This window comes from Lissotriton vulgaris, unplaced genomic scaffold (genome assembly GCF_964263255.1).
Source record: "Lissotriton vulgaris unplaced genomic scaffold, aLisVul1.2 SCAFFOLD_714, whole genome shotgun sequence".
Lineage (NCBI taxonomy): Eukaryota > Metazoa > Chordata > Amphibia > Caudata > Salamandridae > Lissotriton > Lissotriton vulgaris.
This window is the reverse complement of record NW_028248223.1, coordinates 295,969-308,161: the sequence shown is the minus strand read 5'-3', so window position 1 is coordinate 308,161 and position 12,193 is coordinate 295,969. Positions and strand designations below refer to the sequence as shown.

General features: G+C 33.9%; 8 non-coding genes across 8 annotated transcripts; 3 read left to right on the top strand and 5 right to left on the bottom strand.

The window, feature by feature from the left end:
* Window positions 1-336: 336 nt before the first annotated feature.
* TRNAQ-UUG (transfer RNA glutamine (anticodon UUG)) lies at window positions 337-408 on the bottom strand. Its single transcript has one exon. It is a non-coding gene; the product is annotated as a tRNA-Gln (tRNA).
* Window positions 409-1,955: 1,547 nt separating this feature from the next.
* On the top strand, window positions 1,956-2,027 carry TRNAQ-CUG (transfer RNA glutamine (anticodon CUG)). Its single transcript has one exon. It is a non-coding gene; the product is annotated as a tRNA-Gln (tRNA).
* Window positions 2,028-2,853: 826 nt separating this feature from the next.
* On the bottom strand, window positions 2,854-2,925 carry TRNAQ-CUG (transfer RNA glutamine (anticodon CUG)). Its single transcript has one exon. It is a non-coding gene; the product is annotated as a tRNA-Gln (tRNA).
* A 2,437-nt stretch (window positions 2,926-5,362) lies between these two features.
* Window positions 5,363-5,434, bottom strand: TRNAQ-UUG (transfer RNA glutamine (anticodon UUG)). The gene has a single exon. It is a non-coding gene; the product is annotated as a tRNA-Gln (tRNA).
* A 1,547-nt stretch (window positions 5,435-6,981) lies between these two features.
* TRNAQ-CUG (transfer RNA glutamine (anticodon CUG)) lies at window positions 6,982-7,053 on the top strand. The gene has a single exon. It is a non-coding gene; the product is annotated as a tRNA-Gln (tRNA).
* Window positions 7,054-7,879: 826 nt separating this feature from the next.
* On the bottom strand, window positions 7,880-7,951 carry TRNAQ-CUG (transfer RNA glutamine (anticodon CUG)). The gene has a single exon. It is a non-coding gene; the product is annotated as a tRNA-Gln (tRNA).
* A 2,437-nt stretch (window positions 7,952-10,388) lies between these two features.
* TRNAQ-UUG (transfer RNA glutamine (anticodon UUG)) lies at window positions 10,389-10,460 on the bottom strand. Its single transcript has one exon. It is a non-coding gene; the product is annotated as a tRNA-Gln (tRNA).
* Window positions 10,461-12,007: 1,547 nt separating this feature from the next.
* On the top strand, window positions 12,008-12,079 carry TRNAQ-CUG (transfer RNA glutamine (anticodon CUG)). Its single transcript has one exon. It is a non-coding gene; the product is annotated as a tRNA-Gln (tRNA).
* The last annotated feature ends 114 nt before the right edge of the window (window positions 12,080-12,193 follow it).

Sequence of the window (12,193 nt, the reverse complement as noted above, 5' to 3'; positions counted from 1 at the left end):
CAAAATACACAATTTGATTCCTCAAGTTTTCTTTTAATGAAGGCTTTCCAATTAAAAAAGTTCCTTGTTCCCCTTATCAATAACAGTAAGATTTAAACAAGTAATATCTTGCATCAGCCCCTTGTGATGAGTTTGAGAAAACAGAGTCAGCTCACAAAATGTCTCATTATTTTGAGCCATTTAATTTCCATGTTTTCTAAAAGTTCTATAATTTGCTCACATCAAATAGACTTTTAAAATACAATCAATACATTAATGTTTCACTCTACCCGTGTTAGATTTATGATATTTATGAATACACTTGACAGAAAAAGATTTGGTCATAAGTCATGAAAGTGGTCCCACCGAGATTTGAACTCGGATCCTTGGATTCAAAGTCCAAAGTGCTAACCATTACACCATGGAACCTCCCATGTGACAGGGGAGCAAATTGCTGCAGCAATGTGGACATTTCACATTTTTTATGTTCTACAGTCAAAGACAAACAGAATTGTATTACTTTTCTATTCTGTTCAACTTTTGCCCATTGAACTATGTTAGGGAAGTATGTTGCACAAAGGACTCAAGTAACGCTATGACTCTGTTGAACAGTACTTTTTATGTGAGATAAGATTTTGCAATAAAAATTAAGATTTCCCTGTGAATGCAATCTCTTCTGTCAAAACGGAAAGCTCAACCTGGTACAGGTGGGTTGATAGTGTTATGCTTGTCAATCTGGACTCTGAAAACAGGGATCTAAGTACAAAGCTCAGTGGGACTTATCTAAACTTTACGATTTTGTTTCCATTCAGTTCTTAGAAGTATTAATTGGAAAAACATCTCATTTACTTATAAACTTGTACGTATCAACTTATATGTATGTATCTCCCTATATATCGCTATATGTCTATGTATATTTATCGGAAAATATAAATATATACATTATAAAAATACATATAATTAATAGAGGTGAAAATAATGAACAGTTGTTGCCTCTCCGCATTTGAAACATGAGCGCCTTCTCCTTCCTCTTCTATATGTCCTGAAATTGAGATAGTCACTTTTTAATCAATTTTGATCTAACAACATAGTTGATTTGTACAAAGCATATCATACGATCTGTGAATAATTTTAAAAAAGAAAATTAGATCAGTACCTTTGAGGCCTCCAAGCAAAAGCTTATATTTCATGATTGCAGATCGACTGTTGAAAATCAGCATGAGAAATGTTTTATTTCACAACTTCCATACTAATATACAAAAAACATTTCTACTATCTGAATGATACCGTCACTGTGGTTCTCTTGGTTTCATTTAAGAAAACATCTCTTTCAAAATGTGCTATATTCGCCTTATCAATAGTGTGGAAATCTTCAAAAAGGTATGCTGGGAATCAGCCCTCTGAAATGCATTTGAGAAAAACAGGATAGGATTTTGTAATGTCACACTATTTTGTCTAGGAATGTGATGTAAAAGTATTATAAAGTTCGTATTTCTGTAACTTGTTCAAGCTGTTGGACATTTTGAAAGGAGTCAATATTTGTCTCTTTCAACCTGCTGGTGTTGGATTGGAGCTATCAATAAACAAAGATGACAGAAATGGAAAAGGTCAAGAGTAGTAAAGAAGTACCTCAAAGAATTGGACTGGTACCTTTGCATGCAAAGTCCAAAGTGCCAACCATTGCTCTTTGGAGCCACCCATGTGAGAGACAGAGAAATGGATGTAGTAGTTTGGAAATGTAGAATGTTTTAATATTCTTCAGTCAAAGATGATCATTATTTTGTAAATTGCATGTCCTGATAAACGTTTGCACATTTAACACTGTTATGGAGAATGTAGCTGAAAAGAATCAAATCACATTATCGCTCTTTACACTATGAGCATTCAACTGAGATATCTTTTCATCAATGTAAGAAAAGCCCCCGCACTGATGCGCTCTCTTTTGTCTCAATGGAAAAAGCCCTCATGTATGGCGGGGTTCCATGGTGTAATGGTTAGCACTCTGGACTCTGAATCCAGCGATCCGAGTTCAAATCTCGGTGGGACCTGCTTGAATTATGAGATTTAATATTTCACTAATTTCTTAGAATTTGGACTTGGAAAAACATAACGTCAAAGCTTTATACTGAAACTTATCAACGTATAAGTATGTATCTATGTATACATGGCTATATCCATCTAGATAGCGATAATACAATATAAAGAAATGAATTAATCATAAACATAAGTACAGAAGCTGAAAACTAAAAACTGTTCTTTCCCATCCACAATTTGAGCAAGAGGTTCTTTTTCTTTCTCATCTGTATGATCAGTAATAAGATAGTTAATTTTGCTGATTTCTTATCTGACAACATTCTTGACTTACACAGTGCATTTAATTGTGCTTTTCTTTGAAAGAGGAATTCAGATTAATACATCTGACATGTCTTTCAAAAGATTCTACTTCATGGTTATGGATTTACTTTAGAAAAACAGAGTGTAAATATCTGTGTGTCTGAATTTCAAGATTGTTATTTGAAAGTTCATCTCTTCTGCCCCCAAAATACACAATTTGATTCCTCAAGTTTTCTTTTAATGAAGGCTTTCCAATTAAAAAAGTTCCTTGTTCCCCTTATCAATAACAGTAAGATTTAAACAAGTAATATCTTGCATCAGCCCCTTGTGATGAGTTTGAGAAAACAGAGTCAGCTCACAAAATGTCTCATTATTTTGAGCCATTTAATTTCCATGTTTTCTAAAAGTTCTATAATTTGCTCACATCAAATAGACTTTTAAAATACAATCAATACATTAATGTTTCACTCTACCCGTGTTAGATTTATGATATTTATGAATACACTTGACAGAAAAAGATTTGGTCATAAGTCATGAAAGTGGTCCCACCGAGATTTGAACTCGGATCCTTGGATTCAGAGTCCAAAGTGCTAACCATTACACCATGGAACCTCCCATGTGACAGGGGAGCAAATTGCTGCAGCAATGTGGACATTTCACATTTTTTATGTTCTACAGTCAAAGACAAACAGAATTGTATTACTTTTCTATTCTGTTCAACTTTTGCCCATTGAACTATGTTAGGGAAGTATGTTGCACAAAGGACTCAAGTAACGCTATGACTCTGTTGAACAGTACTTTTTATGTGAGATAAGATTTTGCAATAAAAATTAAGATTTCCCTGTGAATGCAATCTCTTCTGTCAAAACGGAAAGCTCAACCTGGTACAGGTGGGTTGATAGTGTTATGCTTGTCAATCTGGACTCTGAAAACAGGGATCTAAGTACAAAGCTCAGTGGGACTTATCTAAACTTTACGATTTTGTTTCCATTCAGTTCTTAGAAGTATTAATTGGAAAAACATCTCATTTACGTATAAACTTGTACGTATCAACTTATATGTATGTATCTCCCTATATATCGCTATATGTCTATGTATATTTATCGGAAAATATAAATATATACATTATAAAAATACATATAATTAATAGAGGTGAAAATAATGAACAGTTGTTGCCTCTCCGCATTTGAAACATGAGCGCCTTCTCCTTCCTCTTCTATATGTCCTGAAATTGAGATAGTCACTTTTTAATCAATTTTGATCTAACAACATAGTTGATTTGTACAAAGCATATCATACGATCTGTGAATAATTTTAAAAAAGAAAATTAGATCAGTACCTTTGAGGCCTCCAAGCAAAAGCTTATATTTCATGATTGCAGATCGACTGTTGAAAATCAGCATGAGAAATGTTTTATTTCACAACTTCCATACTAATATACAAAAAACATTTCTACTATCTGAATGATACCGTCACTGTGGTTCTCTTGGTTTCATTTAAGAAAACATCTCTTTCAAAATGTGCTATATTCGCCTTATCAATAGTGTGGAAATCTTCAAAAAGGTATGCTGGGAATCAGCCCTCTGAAATGCATTTGAGAAAAACAGGATAGGATTTTGTAATGTCACACTATTTTGTCTAGGAATGTGATGTAAAAGTATTATAAAGTTCGTATTTCTGTAACTTGTTCAAGCTGTTGGACATTTTGAAAGGAGTCAATATTTGTCTCTTTCAACCTGCTGGTGTTGGATTGGAGCTATCAATAAACAAAGATGACAGAAATGGAAAAGGTCAAGAGTAGTAAAGAAGTACCTCAAAGAATTGGACTGGTACCTTTGCATGCAAAGTCCAAAGTGCCAACCATTGCTCTTTGGAGCCACCCATGTGAGAGACAGAGAAATGGATGTAGTAGTTTGGAAATGTAGAATGTTTTAATATTCTTCAGTCAAAGATGATCATTATTTTGTAAATTGCATGTCCTGATAAACGTTTGCACATTTAACACTGTTATGGAGAATGTAGCTGAAAAGAATTAAATCACATTATCGCTCTTTACACTATGAGCATTCAACTGAGATATCTTTTCATCAATGTAAGAAAAGCCCCCGCACTGATGCGCTCTCTTTTGTCTCAATGGAAAAAGCCCTCATGTATGGCGGGGTTCCATGGTGTAATGGTTAGCACTCTGGACTCTGAATCCAGCGATCCGAGTTCCAATCTCGGTGGGACCTGCTTGAATTATGAGATTTAATATTTCACTAATTTCTTAGAATTTGGACTTGGAAAAACATAACGTCAAAGCTTTATACTGAAACTTATCAACGTATAAGTATGTATACATGGCTATATCCATCTAGATAGCGATAATACAATATAAAGAAATGAATTAATCATAAACATAAGTACAGAAGCTGAAAACTAAAAACTGTTCTTTCCCATCCACAATTTGAGCAAGAGGTTCTTTTTCTTTCTCATCTGTATGATCAGTAATAAGATAGTTAATTTTGCTGATTTCTTATCTGACAACATTCTTGACTTACACAGTGCATTTAATTGTGCATTTCTTTGAAAGAGGAATTCAGATTAATACATCTGACATGTCTTTCAAAAGATTCTACTTCATGGTTATGGATTTACTTTAGAAAAACAGAGTGTAAATATCTGTGTGTCTGAATTTCAAGATTGTTATTTAAAAGTTCATCTCTTCTGCCCCCAAAATACACAATTTGATTCCTCAAGTTTTCTTTTAATGAAGGCTTTCCAATTAAAAAAGTTCCTTGTTCCCCTTATCAATAACAGTAAGATTTAAACAAGTAATATCTTGCATCAGCCCCTTGTGATGAGTTTGAGAAAACAGAGTCAGCTCACAAAATGTCTCATTATTTTGAGCCATTTAATTTCCATGTTTTCTAAAAGTTCTATAATTTGCTCACATCAAATAGACTTTTAAAATACAATCAATACATTAATGTTTCACTCTACCCGTGTTAGATTTATGATATTTATGAATACACTTGACAGAAAAAGATTTGGTCATAAGTCATGAAAGTGGTCCCACCGAGATTTGAACTCGGATCCTTGGATTCAAAGTCCAAAGTGCTAACCATTACACCATGGAACCTCCCATGTGACAGGGGAGCAAATTGCTGCAGCAATGTGGACATTTCACATTTTTTATGTTCTACAGTCAAAGACAAACAGAATTGTATTACTTTTCTATTCTGTTCAACTTTTGCCCATTGAACTATGTTAGGGAAGTATGTTGCACAAAGGACTCAAGTAACGCTATGACTCTGTTGAACAGTACTTTTTATGTGAGATAAGATTTTGCAATAAAAATTAAGATTTCCCTGTGAATGCAATCTCTTCTGTCAAAACGGAAAGCTCAACCTGGTACAGGTGGGTTGATAGTGTTATGCTTGTCAATCTGGACTCTGAAAACAGGGATCTAAGTACAAAGCTCAGTGGGACTTATCTAAACTTTACGATTTTGTTTCCATTCAGTTCTTAGAAGTATTAATTGGAAAAACATCTCATTTACTTATAAACTTGTACGTATCAACTTATATGTATGTATCTCCCTATATATCGCTATATGTCTATGTATATTTATCGGAAAATATAAATATATACATTATAAAAATACATATAATTAATAGAGGTGAAAATAATGAACAGTTGTTGCCTCTCCGCATTTGAAACATGAGCGCCTTCTCCTTCCTCTTCTATATGTCCTGAAATTGAGATAGTCACTTTTTAATCAATTTTGATCTAACAACATAGTTGATTTGTACAAAGCATATCATACGATCTGTGAATAATTTTAAAAAAGAAAATTAGATCAGTACCTTTGAGGCCTCCAAGCAAAAGCTTATATTTCATGATTGCAGATCGACTGTTGAAAATCAGCATGAGAAATGTTTTATTTCACAACTTCCATACTAATATACAAAAAACATTTCTACTATCTGAATGATACCGTCACTGTGGTTCTCTTGGTTTCATTTAAGAAAACATCTCTTTCAAAATGTGCTATATTCGCCTTATCAATAGTGTGGAAATCTTCAAAAAGGTATGCTGGGAATCAGCCCTCTGAAATGCATTTGAGAAAAACAGGATAGGATTTTGTAATGTCACACTATTTTGTCTAGGAATGTGATGTAAAAGTATTATAAAGTTCGTATTTCTGTAACTTGTTCAAGCTGTTGGACATTTTGAAAGGAGTCAATATTTGTCTCTTTCAACCTGCTGGTGTTGGATTGGAGCTATCAATAAACAAAGATGACAGAAATGGAAAAGGTCAAGAGTAGTAAAGAAGTACCTCAAAGAATTGGACTGGTACCTTTGCATGCAAAGTCCAAAGTGCCAACCATTGCTCTTTGGAGCCACCCATGTGAGAGACAGAGAAATGGATGTAGTAGTTTGGAAATGTAGAATGTTTTAATATTCTTCAGTCAAAGATGATCATTATTTTGTAAATTGCATGTCCTGATAAACGTTTGCACATTTAACACTGTTATGGAGAATGTAGCTGAAAAGAATCAAATCACATTATCGCTCTTTACACTATGAGCATTCAACTGAGATATCTTTTCATCAATGTAAGAAAAGCCCCCGCACTGATGCGCTCTCTTTTGTCTCAATGGAAAAAGCCCTCATGTATGGCGGGGTTCCATGGTGTAATGGTTAGCACTCTGGACTCTGAATCCAGCGATCCGAGTTCAAATCTCGGTGGGACCTGCTTGAATTATGAGATTTAATATTTCACTAATTTCTTAGAATTTGGACTTGGAAAAACATAACGTCAAAGCTTTATACTGAAACTTATCAACGTATAAGTATGTATCTATGTATACATGGCTATATCCATCTAGATAGCGATAATACAATATAAAGAAATGAATTAATCATAAACATAAGTACAGAAGCTGAAAACTAAAAACTGTTCTTTCCCATCCACAATTTGAGCAAGAGGTTCTTTTTCTTTCTCATCTGTATGATCAGTAATAAGATAGTTAATTTTGCTGATTTCTTATCTGACAACATTCTTGACTTACACAGTGCATTTAATTGTGCTTTTCTTTGAAAGAGGAATTCAGATTAATACATCTGACATGTCTTTCAAAAGATTCTACTTCATGGTTATGGATTTACTTTAGAAAAACAGAGTGTAAATATCTGTGTGTCTGAATTTCAAGATTGTTATTTGAAAGTTCATCTCTTCTGCCCCCAAAATACACAATTTGATTCCTCAAGTTTTCTTTTAATGAAGGCTTTCCAATTAAAAAAGTTCCTTGTTCCCCTTATCAATAACAGTAAGATTTAAACAAGTAATATCTTGCATCAGCCCCTTGTGATGAGTTTGAGAAAACAGAGTCAGCTCACAAAATGTCTCATTATTTTGAGCCATTTAATTTCCATGTTTTCTAAAAGTTCTATAATTTGCTCACATCAAATAGACTTTTAAAATACAATCAATACATTAATGTTTCACTCTACCCGTGTTAGATTTATGATATTTATGAATACACTTGACAGAAAAAGATTTGGTCATAAGTCATGAAAGTGGTCCCACCGAGATTTGAACTCGGATCCTTGGATTCAGAGTCCAAAGTGCTAACCATTACACCATGGAACCTCCCATGTGACAGGGGAGCAAATTGCTGCAGCAATGTGGACATTTCACATTTTTTATGTTCTACAGTCAAAGACAAACAGAATTGTATTACTTTTCTATTCTGTTCAACTTTTGCCCATTGAACTATGTTAGGGAAGTATGTTGCACAAAGGACTCAAGTAACGCTATGACTCTGTTGAACAGTACTTTTTATGTGAGATAAGATTTTGCAATAAAAATTAAGATTTCCCTGTGAATGCAATCTCTTCTGTCAAAACGGAAAGCTCAACCTGGTACAGGTGGGTTGATAGTGTTATGCTTGTCAATCTGGACTCTGAAAACAGGGATCTAAGTACAAAGCTCAGTGGGACTTATCTAAACTTTACGATTTTGTTTCCATTCAGTTCTTAGAAGTATTAATTGGAAAAACATCTCATTTACGTATAAACTTGTACGTATCAACTTATATGTATGTATCTCCCTATATATCGCTATATGTCTATGTATATTTATCGGAAAATATAAATATATACATTATAAAAATACATATAATTAATAGAGGTGAAAATAATGAACAGTTGTTGCCTCTCCGCATTTGAAACATGAGCGCCTTCTCCTTCCTCTTCTATATGTCCTGAAATTGAGATAGTCACTTTTTAATCAATTTTGATCTAACAACATAGTTGATTTGTACAAAGCATATCATACGATCTGTGAATAATTTTAAAAAAGAAAATTAGATCAGTACCTTTGAGGCCTCCAAGCAAAAGCTTATATTTCATGATTGCAGATCGACTGTTGAAAATCAGCATGAGAAATGTTTTATTTCACAACTTCCATACTAATATACAAAAAACATTTCTACTATCTGAATGATACCGTCACTGTGGTTCTCTTGGTTTCATTTAAGAAAACATCTCTTTCAAAATGTGCTATATTCGCCTTATCAATAGTGTGGAAATCTTCAAAAAGGTATGCTGGGAATCAGCCCTCTGAAATGCATTTGAGAAAAACAGGATAGGATTTTGTAATGTCACACTATTTTGTCTAGGAATGTGATGTAAAAGTATTATAAAGTTCGTATTTCTGTAACTTGTTCAAGCTGTTGGACATTTTGAAAGGAGTAAATATTTGTCTCTTTCAACCTGCTGGTGTTGGATTGGAGCTATCAATAAACAAAGATGACAGAAATGGAAAAGGTCAAGAGTAGTAAAGAAGTACCTCAAAGAATTGGACTGGTACCTTTGCATGCAAAGTCCAAAGTGCCAACCATTGCTCTTTGGAGCCACCCATGTGAGAGACAGAGAAATGGATGTAGTAGTTTGGAAATGTAGAATGTTTTAATATTCTTCAGTCAAAGATGATCATTATTTTGTAAATTGCATGTCCTGATAAACGTTTGCACATTTAACACTGTTATGGAGAATGTAGCTGAAAAGAATCAAATCACATTATCGCTCTTTACACTATGAGCATTCAACTGAGATATCTTTTCATCAATGTAAGAAAAGCCCCCGCACTGATGCGCTCTCTTTTGTCTCAATGGAAAAAGCCCTCATGTATGGCGGGGTTCCATGGTGTAATGGTTAGCACTCTGGACTCTGAATCCAGCGATCCGAGTTCCAATCTCGGTGGGACCTGCTTGATTTATGAGATTTAATATTTCACTAATTTCTTAGAAATTGGACTTGGAAAAACATAACGTCAAAGCTTTATACTGAAACTTATCAACGTATAAGTATGTATACATGGCTATATCCATCTAGATAGCGATAATACAATATAAATAAATGAATTAATCATAAACATAAGTACAGAAGCTGAAAACTAAAAACTGTTCTTTCCCATCCACAATTTGAGCAAGAGGTTCTTTTTCTTTCTCATCTGTATGATCAGTAATAAGATAGTTAATTTTGCTGATTTCTTATCTGACAACATTCTTGACTTACACAGTGCATTTAATTGTGCATTTCTTTGAAAGAGGAATTCAGATTAATACATCTGACATGTCTTTCAAAAGATTCTACTTCATGGTTATGGATTTACTTTAGAAAAACAGAGTGTAAATATCTGTGTGTCTGAATTTCAAGATTGTTATTTAAAAGTTCATCTCTTCTGCCCCCAAAATACACAATTTGATTCCTCAAGTTTTCTTTTAATGAAGGCTTTCCAATTAAAAAAGTTCCTTGTTCCCCTTATCAATAACAGTAAGATTTAAACAAGTAATATCTTGCATCAGCCCCTTGTGATGAGTTTGAGAAAACAGAGTCAGCTCACAAAATGTCTCATTATTTTGAGCCATTTAATTTCCATGTTTTCTAAAAGTTCTATAATTTGCTCACATCAAATAGACTTTTAAAATACAATCAATACATTAATGTTTCACTCTACCCGTGTTAGATTTATGATATTTATGAATACACTTGACAGAAAAAGATTTGGTCATAAGTCATGAAAGTGGTCCCACCGAGATTTGAACTCGGATCCTTGGATTCAAAGTCCAAAGTGCTAACCATTACACCATGGAACCTCCCATGTGACAGGGGAGCAAATTGCTGCAGCAATGTGGACATTTCACATTTTTTATGTTCTACAGTCAAAGACAAACAGAATTGTATTACTTTTCTATTCTGTTCAACTTTTGCCCATTGAACTATGTTAGGGAAGTATGTTGCACAAAGGACTCAAGTAACGCTATGACTCTGTTGAACAGTACTTTTTATGTGAGATAAGATTTTGCAATAAAAATTAAGATTTCCCTGTGAATGCAATCTCTTCTGTCAAAACGGAAAGCTCAACCTGGTACAGGTGGGTTGATAGTGTTATGCTTGTCAATCTGGACTCTGAAAACAGGGATCTAAGTACAAAGCTCAGTGGGACTTATCTAAACTTTACGATTTTGTTTCCATTCAGTTCTTAGAAGTATTAATTGGAAAAACATCTCATTTACTTATAAACTTGTACGTATCAACTTATATGTATGTATCTCCCTATATATCGCTATATGTCTATGTATATTTATCGGAAAATATAAATATATACATTATAAAAATACATATAATTAATAGAGGTGAAAATAATGAACAGTTGTTGCCTCTCCGCATTTGAAACATGAGCGCCTTCTCCTTCCTCTTCTATATGTCCTGAAATTGAGATAGTCACTTTTTAATCAATTTTGATCTAACAACATAGTTGATTTGTACAAAGCATATCATACGATCTGTGAATAATTTTAAAAAAGAAAATTAGATCAGTACCTTTGAGGCCTCCAAGCAAAAGCTTATATTTCATGATTGCAGATCGACTGTTGAAAATCAGCATGAGAAATGTTTTATTTCACAACTTCCATACTAATATACAAAAAACATTTCTACTATCTGAATGATACCGTCACTGTGGTTCTCTTGGTTTCATTTAAGAAAACATCTCTTTCAAAATGTGCTATATTCGCCTTATCAATAGTGTGGAAATCTTCAAAAAGGTATGCTGGGAATCAGCCCTCTGAAATGCATTTGAGAAAAACAGGATAGGATTTTGTAATGTCACACTATTTTGTCTAGGAATGTGATGTAAAAGTATTATAAAGTTCGTATTTCTGTAACTTGTTCAAGCTGTTGGACATTTTGAAAGGAGTCAATATTTGTCTCTTTCAACCTGCTGGTGTTGGATTGGAGCTATCAATAAACAAAGATGACAGAAATGGAAAAGGTCAAGAGTAGTAAAGAAGTACCTCAAAGAATTGGACTGGTACCTTTGCATGCAAAGTCCAAAGTGCCAACCATTGCTCTTTGGAGCCACCCATGTGAGAGACAGAGAAATGGATGTAGTAGTTTGGAAATGTAGAATGTTTTAATATTCTTCAGTCAAAGATGATCATTATTTTGTAAATTGCATGTCCTGATAAACGTTTGCACATTTAACACTGTTATGGAGAATGTAGCTGAAAAGAATCAAATCACATTATCGCTCTTTACACTATGAGCATTCAACTGAGATATCTTTTCATCAATGTAAGAAAAGCCCCCGCACTGATGCGCTCTCTTTTGTCTCAATGGAAAAAGCCCTCATGTATGGCGGGGTTCCATGGTGTAATGGTTAGCACTCTGGACTCTGAATCCAGCGATCCGAGTTCAAATCTCGGTGGGACCTGCTTGAATTATGAGATTTAATATTTCACTAATTTCTTAGAATTTGGACTTGGAAAAACATAACGTCAAAGCTTTATACTGAAACTTATCAACGTATAAGTATGTATCTATGTAT